The 15,880-nt window shown below is 40.7% G+C and overlaps 1 protein-coding gene and 4 non-coding genes across 9 annotated transcripts in view; 4 read left to right on the top strand and 1 right to left on the bottom strand.

Moving 5' to 3' along the window:
* LOC115221048 (transient receptor potential cation channel subfamily M member 2-like) overlaps nt 1–15,880 on the top strand; it is a 706,843-nt gene that overhangs the window by 574,468 nt on the left and 116,495 nt on the right. The window lies entirely within an intron of this gene.
* Nucleotides 1,102–1,174, top strand: Trnar-ucu. Its single transcript has one exon. It is a non-coding gene; the product is annotated as a tRNA-Arg (tRNA).
* Nucleotides 4,938–5,010, top strand: Trnar-ucu. Its single transcript has one exon. It is a non-coding gene; the product is annotated as a tRNA-Arg (tRNA).
* On the top strand, nt 7,833–7,905 carry Trnar-ucu. Its single transcript has one exon. It is a non-coding gene; the product is annotated as a tRNA-Arg (tRNA).
* Nucleotides 12,028–12,100, bottom strand: Trnar-ucu. The gene has a single exon. It is a non-coding gene; the product is annotated as a tRNA-Arg (tRNA).

Consider the following 15,880-nt stretch of genomic DNA (forward strand, 5'->3'; position numbering starts at 1 on the left):
TTCCGCTTAAACGAATGTCGCGCTTTGATGTAGAGAGAATAGCGGTTAAGATATTCACTGGTATTGCGGAAGCTTTCTGAGTTGTAGGAAAACTCGGTTTACGCAATCGAAACAGCATTAAATTAAGATTGCTATTATGTATCATATCAAATATATATATATATACGCTGTTAGAAGACAGAAAAGTGTGGAATTGTCTGAGATAAAAATCTCTCCATAAACTTACGATAAAAACGTGTGTGCGCGTGTGTGTGTGTATGTATGTATGTATGTATGTATGTATGTATGTATGTATGTATGTATGTATGTATGTATGTATCTATCTATCTATCTATCTATCTATCTATCTATCTATCTATCTATCTATTGGGTGGTCCGGAAAGTTCGTGCCGATTTATAGCAGCTTACCTTTCGATTTATTTTAGAACATGGTTGAGTCCATAAAATAGGATTTGACTACACCTCCATTTAGAGCACAATTTAAGCTATCTTTTCGTGGAAGAAGGTTTATGTTCCTATAACCTGTGTTAATTCTGTAACCCTTTAATATGGAAGATAAGAAAGTTCATTTTCGGCACTTGATGCTTTAGGAACCAGACAAAAATTGCTGCAGCTCGGCTGGGATGTGTTACCCCACCTTCCATATTCACCAGATATTGCTCCTTCGGATTTCCACTTATTCAGGTCTCTGCAAAATAGTCTTAATGGTAAAAATTTCAATTCCTTGGATGGCGTAAAAAGGTACATTGATCGATTCTTTGCCATGAAACCACTTCAATTCTGGGGGGGGGGGTATAATTAACTTTCTCTCTTCCTCTTTGCCTTACTCACTATTTCCTCTGACCGTTTGACTCCTCTCACTAATTGCTTCTTAGCTTTTCATTCTGTATTTGTAACTCTGCCCTTACACTCAATATTCCTGTATCTTTCTTTTTCCTCCTCTCTTTGCTGCTTACACTCTTGTAATTACGTTTTCACTCCTTCCCCTCTCTCTACTTAATTTTCTCTCTCACTCTCTAAATCATGCTACCCTCCTCCTTCTCCATGCTATTCCATTTGACAACTAAACAAATATATAATAAACGGCAGCGTTCCTCGTAAGTCTCTGTAGCGCAGGGGATAGCGCGCTGGACTTCTAATCCAGAGGTCGTGGGTTCGAATCCCACCAGGGATGATTTACGCTCATATATTTTAGAAAATTTTCGTATGAAACAATGTTCCTTTCTTTGTAACTATCGTTTGCATGTTGAATAGAATAATTTAAACCACTATCTAGCACATTCTTGTACAGTTCTAACGCATTAAATGTATTTGAAGTCCAATTCGAGATATCAACCATTTAGGATTTATTTTTTAATACTGGTTTCTCTTTTGTCTCTTTCAGTCATTAGACTGCGGTCATGCTGGGGTACCACCTTCAATTTGTACTCGAATGAATCGACCCTAAGATTTCTATTTCTCTTTAAAGCATTGTATCGAACCGTTTAGTTACGGGGACGTAATCGCATCAACACCGGTTGTCAAGCGGTAGTGGCGGACAAACAAACAAACACACACACACACACACACACACACACACACACACACACACGACGAGCTTCTTTTAGTTTCCGTCTACCAAATCCACTGACAAGGCCTTGGTCGGCTCAAGGCTGTAACAGAAGACACACAAGGTACCACGCAGTGGGATTGATCCCTGGACTATGTGGCTGGGAAACAAACTTCTTACCACACGGCCACATCTGTTCCTTTTATGTATATAACACACACACACACACGTTCTGTGTGTATGTGTGTGTGTTCATGTTCACCCTCCACCACCGCTTGACAACCAGCGTTGGTTTGTTTTCGTCCCCATATATTCTAGTGGTCCGGCAAAAGAGATCATTAGAATGACTACCAGTCTTAAAAGTAAGTACTCGGGTCGATTCGTTTGACTAAAACCCTTCAAAGCGGTGTCCTAGCATGGCCACAGTCCAAAGACTAGAACAAGTAAAAAAAATGAAACAAAAGAAACTTAACGTTAGTTATGGATAAAAGGCTCTCCGGCTATGACCATCCCGTCACTTTTTCGGCTTTGTGTATTCAGTACACGATAATTTCTGGATCTCCTCCGATGTTGTACCACGAGATACAGCCACTGTTGCCTGCCACGTTTCGTTTTGCTCCTAAATTGGCGTCCATTCTCGTAAACTCGTCTCTTTAGAATACTTCATAAGTTTTCTATTGCGTGTAAGTCGGGGGAAGAGGCTTCATCTTTCGAGGTCCACAGAATCCTGATTGTTGCTGATACTCTGTAGTTTTCTTCACTGTTTACTCTCTCTTTTACTCTTTTACTTATTTCAGTCATTTGACTGCAGCCAAGCTGGAGCACCGCCCTTAATCGAGCAACTCGACCCCGGGACTTATTCTTTTGTAAGCCCAGTACTTATTCTATCGGTCTCTTTTGCCGAACCGCTAAGTAACGGGGGACAAACACAGACACACAAACACACATACACATATATATACATATATACGACGGGCTTCTTTTAGTTTCCGTCTACCAAATTCACTCACAAGGCTTTGGTCGGCCCGAGGCTATAGTAGAAGACCCTTGCCCAAGGTGCCACACAGTGGGACTGAACCCGGAACCATGTGGTTGGTAAGCAAGCTACTTACAACACAGCCACTCCTGCGCCTGAGTGCGAGAATGCATTATCTTGCATGAATATCATAGTTGTCTTGAAGGTGATCCTTTACTTTTTCAACCAAGGTTCAAGGTGCTCCCCCAGAAAGGCTATGTAAGCATCCGCAGTCATTTTAACACCGTCAGGCACTTTCCAAGGACCAACCATAACATTTCCAATAATACCTGCGCAAATTATGACGCCTCCTCCCCCTTGTTGGCGTCTCAACTGTTGACGACCTTGTCCATTTACCACCAATCCCTTGCTCCGACCATCAGGTCCATCAAGTGTAGCACAAGTCACGTTCGCAAGCAAAACTTTCGAAAAGTCGACCTTCATGTTATCTCCTGCCAATTTCAGACGATTTTGTATGTGTATTTTGTATAAAGAAGGCAGTTTAACTGATGTCACTGGTTTACAGACCTTTTTCAGGAAAGGACAACGGGTAGTTCTGGACATAGTTGTTACACCAAAGCTCTTGAAAAGTTCTCTAGTTGCAAAACTCGGTTTCTTTACAGCTTCACGCTGAGAACGTTGAGAAACAGCCATCGGCTGACCTTTGTCGGCTCTCTTAAGTGTCTTCGTAGGAGCTGTAACAATTTTTTTTACAGACTTGCGATATCTTCCAATTATTTCAAATATTTCTAATGTTGATTTACCTTTTACCTGTTCACAAGTAACAACAGATTTCTCTGAAGCAGTTAAGTCACACATTTACGACCCATAATTACACGATTATCCGACCACTCGTTAATAATTTCGAAAACACTGAAAGTTCGCGGAAATCATACAAATGGCCGCGGTTTGTTTACACTTGTGCAAAACCTCACATTTTTACACACCACTCGCATATAACTGATGCAATCCTTCTGTGGAAATTTTGTTGAATTCCAACGAGTAGGTTTTATTAAAATTTTTCGTCAAATTTCATGGTTATGAAACAATGTTCCTTGATTTGTAACCACACCTGCAATGATCATATTATTGAGAATCCTTAAGCAATAATCTGGTACCGGTTGCAGGTTGAATAAAATAATCTAAATCGCTACCTAGCACATTCTAGTTCTGCTCCCTCTATTCTTCAAAATCTCTTTGCCACCGTGTCACTACTTCTCCTCATAGCTACACTGCTCTCACTCACTCTCTCACTCACTCACTCACTCACTCACTCACTCACTCGCTCACCATCTCACTCACTCACTCACTCACTCACCATCTCACTCACTCACTCACTCACTCACTCACTTTCTCACTCTCTCAATCACTCACTCACTCACTCTCTCACTCACACACTCGCTCACCATCTCACTCACTCACTCACCCTCTCACTCACTCACTCACTCACTCACTCACTCACTCACTCGCTCACTCACTCTCTCATTCACTCGCTCACCATCTCACTCACTCACTCACTCACCCTCTCACTCACTCACTAACTCACTCGCTCACTCACTCTCTCACTCACTCACTCAGTCTCTCACTCACTCACTCACTCACTCACTCACTCACTCACTCACTCACACGCTCACCATCTCACTCACTCACTCACTCACTCACTCACTCACTTTCTCACTCTCTCAATCACTCACTCACTCACTCACTCTCTCACTCACACACTCGCTCACCATCTCACTCACTCACTCACCCTCTCACTCACTCACTCACTCACTCACTCACTCACTCGCTCACTCACTCTCTCACTCACTCACTCGCTCACCATCTCACTCACTCACTCACTCTCCCTCTCACTCACTCACTAACTCACTCGCTCACTCACTCTCTCACTCACTCACTCACTCACTCACTCACTCACTCACTCACTCACTCACTCACTCAGTCTCTCTCTCACTCACTCACTCACTCACTTTCTCACTCACTCACTCACTCACTCACTCTCTCTCTCTCTTACAATCTCTTACTCTTTATCTCTCTGTAATTAACCTTCTCTCTTCCTCTTTGCCTTACTCACTATTTCCCTCTGACCGTCTGTCTCCTCTCATTAATTGCTTCTTATCTTTTCATTCTTTATTTCTACCTCTGCCTTCTCCCTATTCTTACACTCAATATTCCTGTATCTTTCTTTCTCCCGCTCGCTTTGCTGCTTCTCACTCTTCTCATGACTTACACTCTTGTAATTACTTTTCCTCTACTCCCCCTCTCTCACTACTTAATTCTCTCACTCTCAAAATCACTCCACCCTCCCCTTTCTCCACTCTATACCATTTCACGACTAAACAAATATATAAGATGCAGCATCACATTCTGTAAGTCCCTGTAGCGCAGGGGATAGCGAGCTGGACTTCTAATTCAGAGGCCGTGAGTTCGAATCTCACCAGGGATGATTGACCTTCATGTTTTGGAAATTTTTCTTAAAACTTTCAGCGTTATGAAACAATGTTCCTTACTATGTAACTACACCTGCAATGACCATATTGTTGGGAATCGTTTAGCAATCACCATCATCATCATCAGGTATCATTTGCAAGTTGAATAGAATAATTTAAATCACTGTCTAACACATTCTTCTACAGTTCTTACGCAGTTAATGTATTCGTGATATCAACCATTTATGATTGATTTAAAAAAAAAATATTGGTTAATTATAACAGGACATATTTTCCTTAGGGTCCCTTTCCAGCTTTTCTGTTGGGTTTCTCTTTTACTTGTTTCAGTCATTAGACTGCTGTCATGCTGGGGCACCACCTTGAATTTTTAGTCGAATGAATCCACCCTAGGATTTCTGTATTGTTTTGCTTTTAAAGCCTGGTGCTTATTCTATCGATATTTGACGAACCGTTAAGTTACAGGAGCATAAACACATCAACACCGCTTATCAAGCGGTGATGGCACACACACACATACACTGGCTTCTTTCAGTTTTCGTCTACCAAATCTACTCACAAGGCTTTGGTCAGCAAGAGCCTATAGTAGAAGACATTTTGCCCAACGTGCCACGCAGAGGAACTGAACCCGGAACCAGGTGGTCGGGAAGCAAGTTTCTTATCACAGACCCACGCCTGCGCCTTGCTAAATTGCTTCCCCAGCAGGGAATCGAATCCCGGTCTCCCGCATGACAGGCGGAGATACATACTACTGTGCTGTCTTTCCTTTTTTTCTTTTTCGCCCTTTTCAAGCCTAGCTAGGCCCATGGGCCCGGTTTCCCGGTTTCTGTGGCGTATGTGTTCCTCCCAGCTGGACGGGATGCCAGTCCATCGCAGCTTTACTCAAGAAACAGGAAGAGAGAGTGTGAGAAAATTGTGGCGAAAGAGTACAATAGGGGTCACCACCATCCCCTGCCGGAGCATCGTGGAGGTTTTAGGAGTTTTTGCTCAATAAATACACACAACGCCCGGTCTGGGAATCGAAACCACGATCCTCCGACCGCGAGTCCACTACCCTAACCACTGGGCCATTGCGCCTCCACACTGTCCGTCCTAGGTTATTGTAATTTTAGCATATCATTGCACCTAATAAGCTGACCTGCCAACTTTTTATTACTATTCCATATTGAAGAAGCAGGCTGTAATAGTACTTTGAACACACTCTAGTAAACACTGCTCGTTACAGTTGGCTCATTTGCAGGATGCAGTCGGGACGTTTGGAATCTTGCTATGCAATAAAATCTTGTGTTAAACTGAGCAAAAACGCTACTGAAAATTATGAAATTCTTCACACTGCTTATGGTTTTAGTTTTTCGCAAGCATATGAGGTTCAAGAACGGTAGAGAGGAGGTGAGAGATGATGGGAGGTGTGGGGCATCAGAACATCAGAGGTGGTTGAGACAATTGGCAATTTTTTGGATGAAGGCTGTCGTTTGTCTATAAAGATAATAAGGCGGCGAGTGGCAGAAACGTTAGCATGCAGGGCGAAATGCGTAGCCATATTTTGTCTGTCGTTACGTTCTGAGTTCAAATTCCGCCGAGGTCGACTTTGCCTTTCATCCTTTCGGGGTCGATAAATAAAGTATCAGTTACTCACTGGGATCGATGTAATCGACTTAATCCGTGTGTCTGTCCTTGTTTGTCCCCTCTGTGCTTAGCCTCTTGTGGGCAGTAAAGAAATATATAAAGATAATAAGCATACAGTTTGGAGTTGGTGTGGCAACTGTACACAGAGTTATTCACGAACATCTAAACATGCACAAAATTTGTGCAAAATTTGTTCCCAGGCTGCTTAGTGAGGTGCGCCTTGGTTACAAAGATGGGTCTCAGAATTGTTTCTCATCCTACCTATAGTTCAGACCTTGCGCCTTGCGACTTTTAGTGCTCCCCAAGCTGAAAGAGGACCTCCGGGGCGGTCGTCTTGAAGATGGAGGAAGCTGTGAGAATGATCCCGAGCACCTTCCTCCCCATTCCTCTTCCTCATCCTCGTCGTTCTCCTCCCCTTCCCCTTCCTCCTCCTCCTCCTCCTCCGCGCCTTTGTCCACCTCGTCCTTCTCGTCATTCTCCTCCTCATCGTTCTCTTCCTCGCCCTCCTCCTCCTTTGTACTTCTCCGTCTTGATCCCTCTCTCGATCACTCTATTCTCCCTTGCCTTTTCGTCTCTATGTCACCCAGTCATTATCTCCCCTTTGCTCTCTCTCTTTGTAGGCTCCCCTCTCTACTTCTCTCACTTCTTCAAAATCTCTTTGCCAACGTATCACTACTTCTCTTCAAGGCTACTCTGCTCTCACTCTCTCTCTCTTTCTCTCTCTCTCTATCTCTCTTTCTTTCTCTCTCTCTCTCTCTCTCTCTCTCTGTTTCTCTCTCTCGCTCTCTCTTTCTCTCTCTCTCTGTTTCTCTCTCTCTCTCTCTGTTTCTCTCTCTCTCTCTCTCTTTCAATCTCTTAATCTCTTCATCTTCCTATAATTAACTTTCTTCCTCTCTGGCTCCTTTACCATTTTCTCTGAACCTCTATCTCCTCTCACTAATTGATTCTTGATTTTCTTTCTTTGATTGTACCTCTAACACCTCCCCATCCTTACTCTCAGTAACATCGTGTCTTTCTTTCTCTCCCTCTCTTTCTTCTTTCTCATTCTTCAAATTATTTTCTCATTCCACCCACCCACCTCTCTTTAATTGATTCTCTTACACTTTAAATCGTCCTCCCTTCCCCTTCCTCTTCCTCCTCGCTAGTCCACTTCACCACTAAACAAATATATAATAAGCAGCCTTTGAACTTGTAAGTCCCTGTAGCGCAGGGGATAGCGCGCTGGACTTCTAATCCAGAGGCCGTGGGTTCGAATCCCACCAGGGATGATTTATTTTCGTATATTTTACGAAATTTTTTTTCTTCAGTCAAATTTCATGGTTTCAAAGTTCCTTGGTTCGTAATCATACGTGTAACTATTGATATTATACTATCGGGAGTCCCTTAGCAACCACCACGACCTTTGCCACTCATCATCATATCTCATTTGTATGTTGAATAGAATAATTTAGGCCACTATCCCGTATTCTTACGCATTCAATGTATTTTTAGTGTAATACGTGATATGAGCCATTTAGAGTTTCCTTTTTACTGGTTAACATCTTCCCTTGAATCATGAAGCACACACCTACGCCAGCACAATCTTGGGATCTTTTCGGTTTGAACGGCAGTTTTTTTCTAGCGGTGTCATATGAAATTGTCACCCATAATTATGACTCTAGTATCGATCTATTGCATTTCAATCTGTTTCAGGGTTAGGGTTAGGGCTAGGGTTAGGGGTGGGGGGAAGGGTATCTTTTTTTCTTCAGAAATGTAAATAAACCCAATCTGTTTCTTAAACGAGGGACATATTCATACGGCACAGAATGTTTTTTTTTACCTCAATAGACGTCATTGATTGGTTGAAATTGCAGAAATTAAAGAAAAAAAAACAACAAATATCTTGCAAACCATAAAATTTTCTCAATAAAGCCAAGAGAAAAAGATGTTTTATAAACACATTCTACCAGTATACGAAGTTTAAAAGTGTTTAGTTACGTGGAAATTATGTTAAAAAACTGCTGTTCAAACCGAAAAGATCCCAATCTTGTATTTTTCTCACTGTATTTTGAGTCTAGTTTATGGTTAATTTTTTATTAGTAAAGTATAACCAGACGTATCTGCCTTAGGACCCCTCTTCCAGATTTTGTTTGGTTTTTATTCACTTAGCATTTTTGTTTAAAACTTTCAATAAATCACCCTACAGGGCAGCAGGTCGCCTTTGTCATTCATTCTTTCGAAATCGATAAAATAAGTCACAATCAAGTATCGGGGTTGATGTAATCGACCTCCTTTCTCGCATCAAAATCTTTTGACCCTGTGCCAAAACTTGAAACAATTATAAAAACGGATGTGGTTTGTGCGCAACATGTCTCAATTTCTCGCTTTTCAAATTTGTATTGGTCTGATGCAACAAGTACCGCGAAGGCAGTGGTTATTAGGTTGTAGGATTTGATAGAGTTATCTTTCCTTAGGTGAGCAGTTAGAATACTAAAGGGCATCATCTACAATCGTGTTTTCAATATAACATCACGTCTATAATTATTAATGATATATTAAGGTATCTTGTATTTATTCTCATGGGTGCATTTAGGTAATATCTCTTTCTTTTAGTTCAACAGTTTCGGTGGCGTGTGTTGGAATATATTTCTCGTCAAAGAAAAAAGAAGTGACGTTGCCTTCACGTAGTAATTCATTTTCCTATCTCTATTCCCCCCTCACCACCACCCCAACCACAACCACCACCACCACCACCACCACCACCACCTCTACTACTACTACACTACTACTACTACTACTACTACTATTGCTGCTGCTGCTGCTGCTCTACTACTACTACTACTACTACTACTACTACTGCGCTGTCTGTCTACCGCTCTCTCCACCAACACCACCACCTCTACTACTACAACTACTACTACTACTACTACTACTACTACTACTACTACTACCACTCCGCTGTCTGTCTGTCGCTTTCTCTCTCTCTGCCACCACCACCACCAACTCAACTACTACTACTACACTACTACTACTACTACTACTACTACTACTACTACTACTACTACTACTACTACTCCGCTGTCTGTCTGTCGCTCTCTGTCGCTCTCTCTCTCTCTCTCTGTCTGACTCTCTTTCTCTTCTTCTGAGACACATCCCTATTCGTCCCGTTGATCATTCGGCTATCTATTTACTTATGCTTTTCTTCCAGTTACATTCTCTGTCTCACTATTTCTTAAATTTTATTTCAGCCACACCCACTTCCGCTTCCGTTACGTGTTCAAGCCACACTTACTCCATTACATAAATATCTGTCGTCTGCTTTAATAGCTTTTATAGTTTTGGTAAACGTTGGTAGAATTACACTGAGATTTATGAGAAAGAGTGAGAGAGAGAGAGGGAGAGAGGGAGGGAGAGAAGGAGAGAGACTGAGAGATAAAGAGAGAGAAAGAGAGATTAGGAAAATGGGGAAGGGGAGAGGGAAAAGAGGAGAGAAATCGGATACATATAGACAGAAGGAGCAATGCGATATGATAGAGATAGCGTATGGAGGGAGTGAGAAAGAGAGAGAATGTGTGTGCGCGCGCGTGCGCGTGAGAGGTGGAGAAGAAGATAAAAATGAACTTCTTTCTTTCCTTCTATTGTTTTTCTCTTTCATTCTATTTTGGCTGTCTTCTTTTATTTATTTTTTTATCTTTCTTGTCACTTTCTTTCTTATCTTCCTTCTTTCCTTCTTTCTTTTCTTTTTTCCGCATCAGTATTCGTTTTCCAACTTTTCTATCTATGTATGTATCTATCTATCTATCTATCTATCTATCTATCTATCTATCTATCTATCTATCTATCTATCTGTTTGTCGATCTGTCTATGTATCTCCTTCTCTCTATCTTTCTTCTCTTTTCCTTCCTTTTATTCTTCTTTCTATATGCTTTACAGTACTTTAATTAATTCTCTTCTTTTCATTCTTTCCTTTTCGTTTTTCTTTTTCCTTTCTATTCTTCTCATCCTCCTACCGCCCCACCGTCTCCACCACCCACCAAAGCACCACCACCACCACAAGTCATACACACACACACATACATGTATACATTCACACACTGGCTTAACACAACATAACCCACTTAAATTTCCTTCTCTCCACCCAACTCTCCCTGTTTCTATCTCTGTCTGTCACTGTTTCTGTCCCCCCTCTCTCTCTCTTCCTCTCTCCCTCTTTCTTTCTCTCTTTCTCTCTTTTCTCGGTCCGTTTGACATGTGGCCAAGAAAGTTAAGACTGACACTAACATCCAATTTGATTGTGTTCCAACAAGCTTGTCGCTATCACAACCAAACGTCTCGATCAGACAAGACACACGACGGGACGACATATTTATTTCTAACAGGAACAAAAACAAAACACCACAACAACAACCAACACAGCAAAAGACGAAAAACCCCACTCCAAAATGGCTGCCATCATCCAACGCCGCTCTCGTTTGCTTTCTGCATCATGCACGGCAGACGACAGATTTTTCTTTTTTCCTTTTTCGTAGAGATTGTCCATCTCTGTGTAACGGTGAAAATAGAGGGAAAAAATACAGTTATTTACATCTGATATAACGTAAAATGATAACAGTAATGAGAATATAGTGACAAATAGGGATATCAATGAAAGAATGGAAATAATATGAAACGATATCAAATTAGATGAAATGGAATGAAACCTAATTGGATTTAATCTAATAGACGAATACACCATCAAGGAATTACGTGTGTATATGTGTGTGTGAGGAGGTAGGCGTGAGTGTATATATGTATATATGGAACCACGTGGTCTGGAATCAAGCTTCTTACCACACAGCTACGATATATGTATAAATTGTTTTTACTTGTTTCAGTAATTTGACTGTTGCCATGCTGGAGCACCACCTTCAGTCGAGCAAGTCGACTCCAGGACTTATTCTTTGTAAGCCTAGAACTTATTCTATCGGTCTGTTTTGCCGAACCGCTAAGTTACGGGGACGTAAACACACCAGCATCGGTCGTCAAGCGATGTTGGGAGGACAAACACAGACACACAAACATACACACACACACTTGCTATAGTAGAAGACACTTTCCCAAGGTGCCACGCAGTGGGACTGAACCTGGAACTATGTGGTTGGTAAGCATGCTACTTACCACACAGCCACTCCTACGCCTAAATCATAAATGGTTGATATCATGAATTGGACTTCGAATACATTAACTGCATAAGAATTGCACAAGAATGCGTTAGATCGTGATTTAAATTATTCTATTCAACCTGCAAACGATTCCTGATGATGATGATGATGATGATTGCTAAACGTTTCCCAACAGTATGGTCATTGCAAGGAACATTGTTTCATAATGCTGAAAGTTTAAAAAAAAATTTCTAAAACACGGAAGTCAATCATCCCTGGTGAGATTCGAACTCACGGCCTCTGGATTAGAAGTCCAGCGCGCTATCCCCTGCGCTACAGGGACTTACAGAATGTGACGCTGCTTCTTATATATTTGTTTAGTCGAAAGTTACCGATACTTCTGAAGAAGATTTACAAGGGGAAATTGTCACTTGGTGTGGCAAGGAAACATCTTGTTGTTTCAGAATTTGGAACTTTTTGCAGTTAAACTCCTTCGCGTTGGTCATAAGTATAAACTCTACAACAGAGAAAAATAAGAAATATATACAGGGGCTGGACAAAATAATGGAAATAGCTTAAAATTTCAAACAAATATATTTTAATATGGGGTAGGACAATCTTCCACTGCCCTAGGGACCAATTCTGTAGGTTTTTACTCCACTCTAAACGCTTTGCAACGTTTGTTTTTGAAAGTAGTGGTTTTCTGATTGCAGAAAACATACATTATGGTCATGCAACGAAACATTTGACATTTTATTTATATTACATCTTCCTTATAATAATAATAATAATAATAATAATAATAATAATAATAATAATAATAATATAATAATAATAATAACAATTATTATTATTATTATTATTATTATTCAGTAGTTTTATTTTTATAGCGTGCTTTCACTTCACTACCGAGCGCAGCTCTGTGTGCCTTGGGTATGTGCTGTGATTTGTTGTGGTGCTCTGATGGTTACTGTATGGAAAGTGTTCTGCGTAGGATGTGTGCAATTTTCTGTATGTTATATGTGTTTGTAAGTCCTGGTGTTTTTGTTTTGTATTTGTCTGAATATTTTTTTATCATGCCTACTATGATAGGAATTGTTTCTGTTTTTAGATTCCACATTTTAGTTACCTCTATTTCCAGGTCTTTGTATTTTGAAAGTTTCTCCATTTATTTTAGAGACACGTTGTCATCTGACGGTATTGATACATCAATTAGAAAGCATTTTTTTTCTTCATGATCTCTGACAACTATATCTTCTTCTTCTTCTTCTCTTCTTCTTCTTTCTTCTTCTTCTTCTTCTTCTTCTTCTTCTTCTTCTCTTCTTCTTCTTCTTCTTCTTCTTCTTCTTCTTCTTCTCTTCTTCTTATTATTATTATTATTATTATTATTATTATTATTATTATTATTTTGTTGTTGTTGCTATTACTATTATTCATTTTGTTAATCCTGTGTATTCATCGTTATTTCATTTTATTCAATTTTAGAAAACTTGAAGTATATCTTTGACAAATCCGGGGAACATTGAACTTATTTTGTGCGTGACTTTTTTTATATTTTATATTTTTATCTTTCATTTCTCTCTTCTTTCAGTCAGTGGACGGCGGCCATTCTGGAGCACTGCCCTGAAAGGTTTAGTTGCACAAACCGATCCTTGCAATTTAGTTTCTAAAGTTTGGAAATTATTCTTTTGTTCGTTTTCCCGAACCGCAAAGTTAAGGAGACGTAAACAAACCAGCATCGGATGTCAAGTGGTGATGGTGGTGGTGGTGGAGGGGAACAAGCAGAAACTCAAATACACATACACACACATATACGAAGGGCTTCCACATAGTTTTTACTTACACAACTCACTCACAAGACACTGGATGGCCCAGGGCTATAGTAGATGACATTTGCCTAAGTTAATGACTTGTACGGATTCCGTTCTTTATGCAACCATAATGTAATACAAAATATATACTGTGTCCTCTCGTGTTAGCAGTGATATTAAATCACTTTTTAAGGTGATCTTTACTTTTTACTCTCTTTAACTTGTTTCAGTCATTTGATTGTGGCCATGCTGGAGCACCGCCTTTAGTCGAGCAATCGACCCCAGGACTTATTCTTTGTAAGCCTGGTACTTATTCTATCGATATCTTTGGCCGAACCGCTAAGTTACCAGCATCGGTTGTCAAGCGATGTTGGGGGGGGGGTGGACACAAACACAGACACAAAAACATATACCCCCCACACACACATATATACATATGTACGACGGGTTTCTTTCAGTTTCCGTCTACCAAATCCACTCACAAGGCTTTGGTCGGCCCGAGGCTATAGTAGAAGACACTTACTCAAGGGGTCATGCAGTGAGACTGAACCTGGAACCATGTGGTTGGTAAGCAAGCTACTTACCACACAGCCACTCCCACGCCCTGTACAGATTTTCAACAGAAAGTATAGCCAGCACTGATTTGTAACGACGTTTCGCATCCGAATATATTTAATATATAGAATGATACGATAAAAGATGGAAAAATAGGTAATGTATGAATATGACATATTTTAGGATTTCTTAAAAAGTGATGTAATAACAGTATTTGCATAATAGGAGACAGTATTGTCTTTTAAAACGTTTAATATACTTTGAAGTAAGACGGCGAGCTGGCGGAAATGTTAGCACGCCGGGCGAAATTCTTAGAGGTATTTCGTCTGTCTTTACGTTCTAAGTTCAAATTCCGCCGAAGTCGACTTTGCCTTTCATCATTTCGGGATCGATAAATTAAGTACCAGTTGCGCACTGGGGTCGATGTAATCGACTTAATCCGTTTGTCTGTCCTTATTTATTCTCTCTACGTTTAGCCCCTTGTGGGAAGTAAAGAAATAGGTATTTCGTCTGTCGCTACGTTTTGAGTTCAAATTCCGCCGAGGTCGACTTTGCCTTTCATCCTTTCGGGGTCGATTAAATAAGTACCGGTTACGCACTGGGGTCGATATAAAACGACTTAATCCGTTTGTCTGTCTCCTCTTTGTGTAGCCCCTTGTGGGAGGTAAAGAAATAAGAAACGTTAGCACACCGGGCGAAATGCTTAGCAGTATTTCGTCTGTCTTTACGTTCCTAGTTCAAAATCCGCCGAGGACGACTTTGCATTTCATCCTTTCGGGATCGATAAATTAAGTACCAGTTGTGTACTGGGGTCGATCTAATTGACTGGTGCCCTCCCCCCAAATTTCGGGCCTTGTACCTACAGTAGAAAGGAATATTACTGTTACAGAGAAGGCGGCGAGCTGGCAGAAACATTAGCACACCGAACGGTGAAAGGCAAAATCGACCTCGGCAGTTGAAATTCCGCCGAGGTCGACTTTGCCTTTCATCCTTTCGGGTTCGATTAAATATGTACCAGTTACGCACTGGGGTCGATATAATGGACTTAATCCGTTTGTCTGTCCTTGTTTGTCCCCTCTGTGTGTAACCCCTGGTGGGCAGTAAAGAAATAAGAAACGTTAGCACGCTGGGCGAAACGCTTAGCAGTATTTTGTCTGTCTTTACGTTCCTAGTTCAAATACCGCCGAGGTCGACTTTGCCATTCATCCTTTCGGGGTCGATAAATTAAGTACCAGTTGCGTACTGGGTCGATCTAATTGATTGGCCCTGTCCCCCAAAATTTCGGGCCTTGTGCTTAGAATAAAAAAGTATATACTTTGTAATATATTATGGTTGCATAAGGAAATATCCTGTTCCTATAAGTAATTAGTATTTATGTACCAGCTGTCAGGAATTTGTTTAATATGTAAAATTATTATATCCAATAACGTTCCACTGCTATATTTAGCAATGAGTTCATGGATGCGGTACTGATGAGGAATCAAGAATTCCTGAAATATGCATGTACAATGAGTTCATCGATGTGGTACTGATGAGGAATCAAGAATTCCTGAAATATGCATGTACAATGAGTTCATGGATGCGGTACTGATGAGGAATCAATAATTCCTGAAATATGCTTGTACAATGAGTTCATCGATGTGGTACTGATGAGGAATCAAGAATTCCTGAAATATGCATGTACAACCATCACCTATTTTTCCATCTTCGATCACGTTGTTGTTTACATTAGGCGTATACGGATATGAAACGTCGTA

This window comes from Octopus sinensis, linkage group LG17, assembly GCF_006345805.1.
Source record: "Octopus sinensis linkage group LG17, ASM634580v1, whole genome shotgun sequence".
NCBI lineage: Eukaryota > Metazoa > Mollusca > Cephalopoda > Octopoda > Octopodidae > Octopus > Octopus sinensis.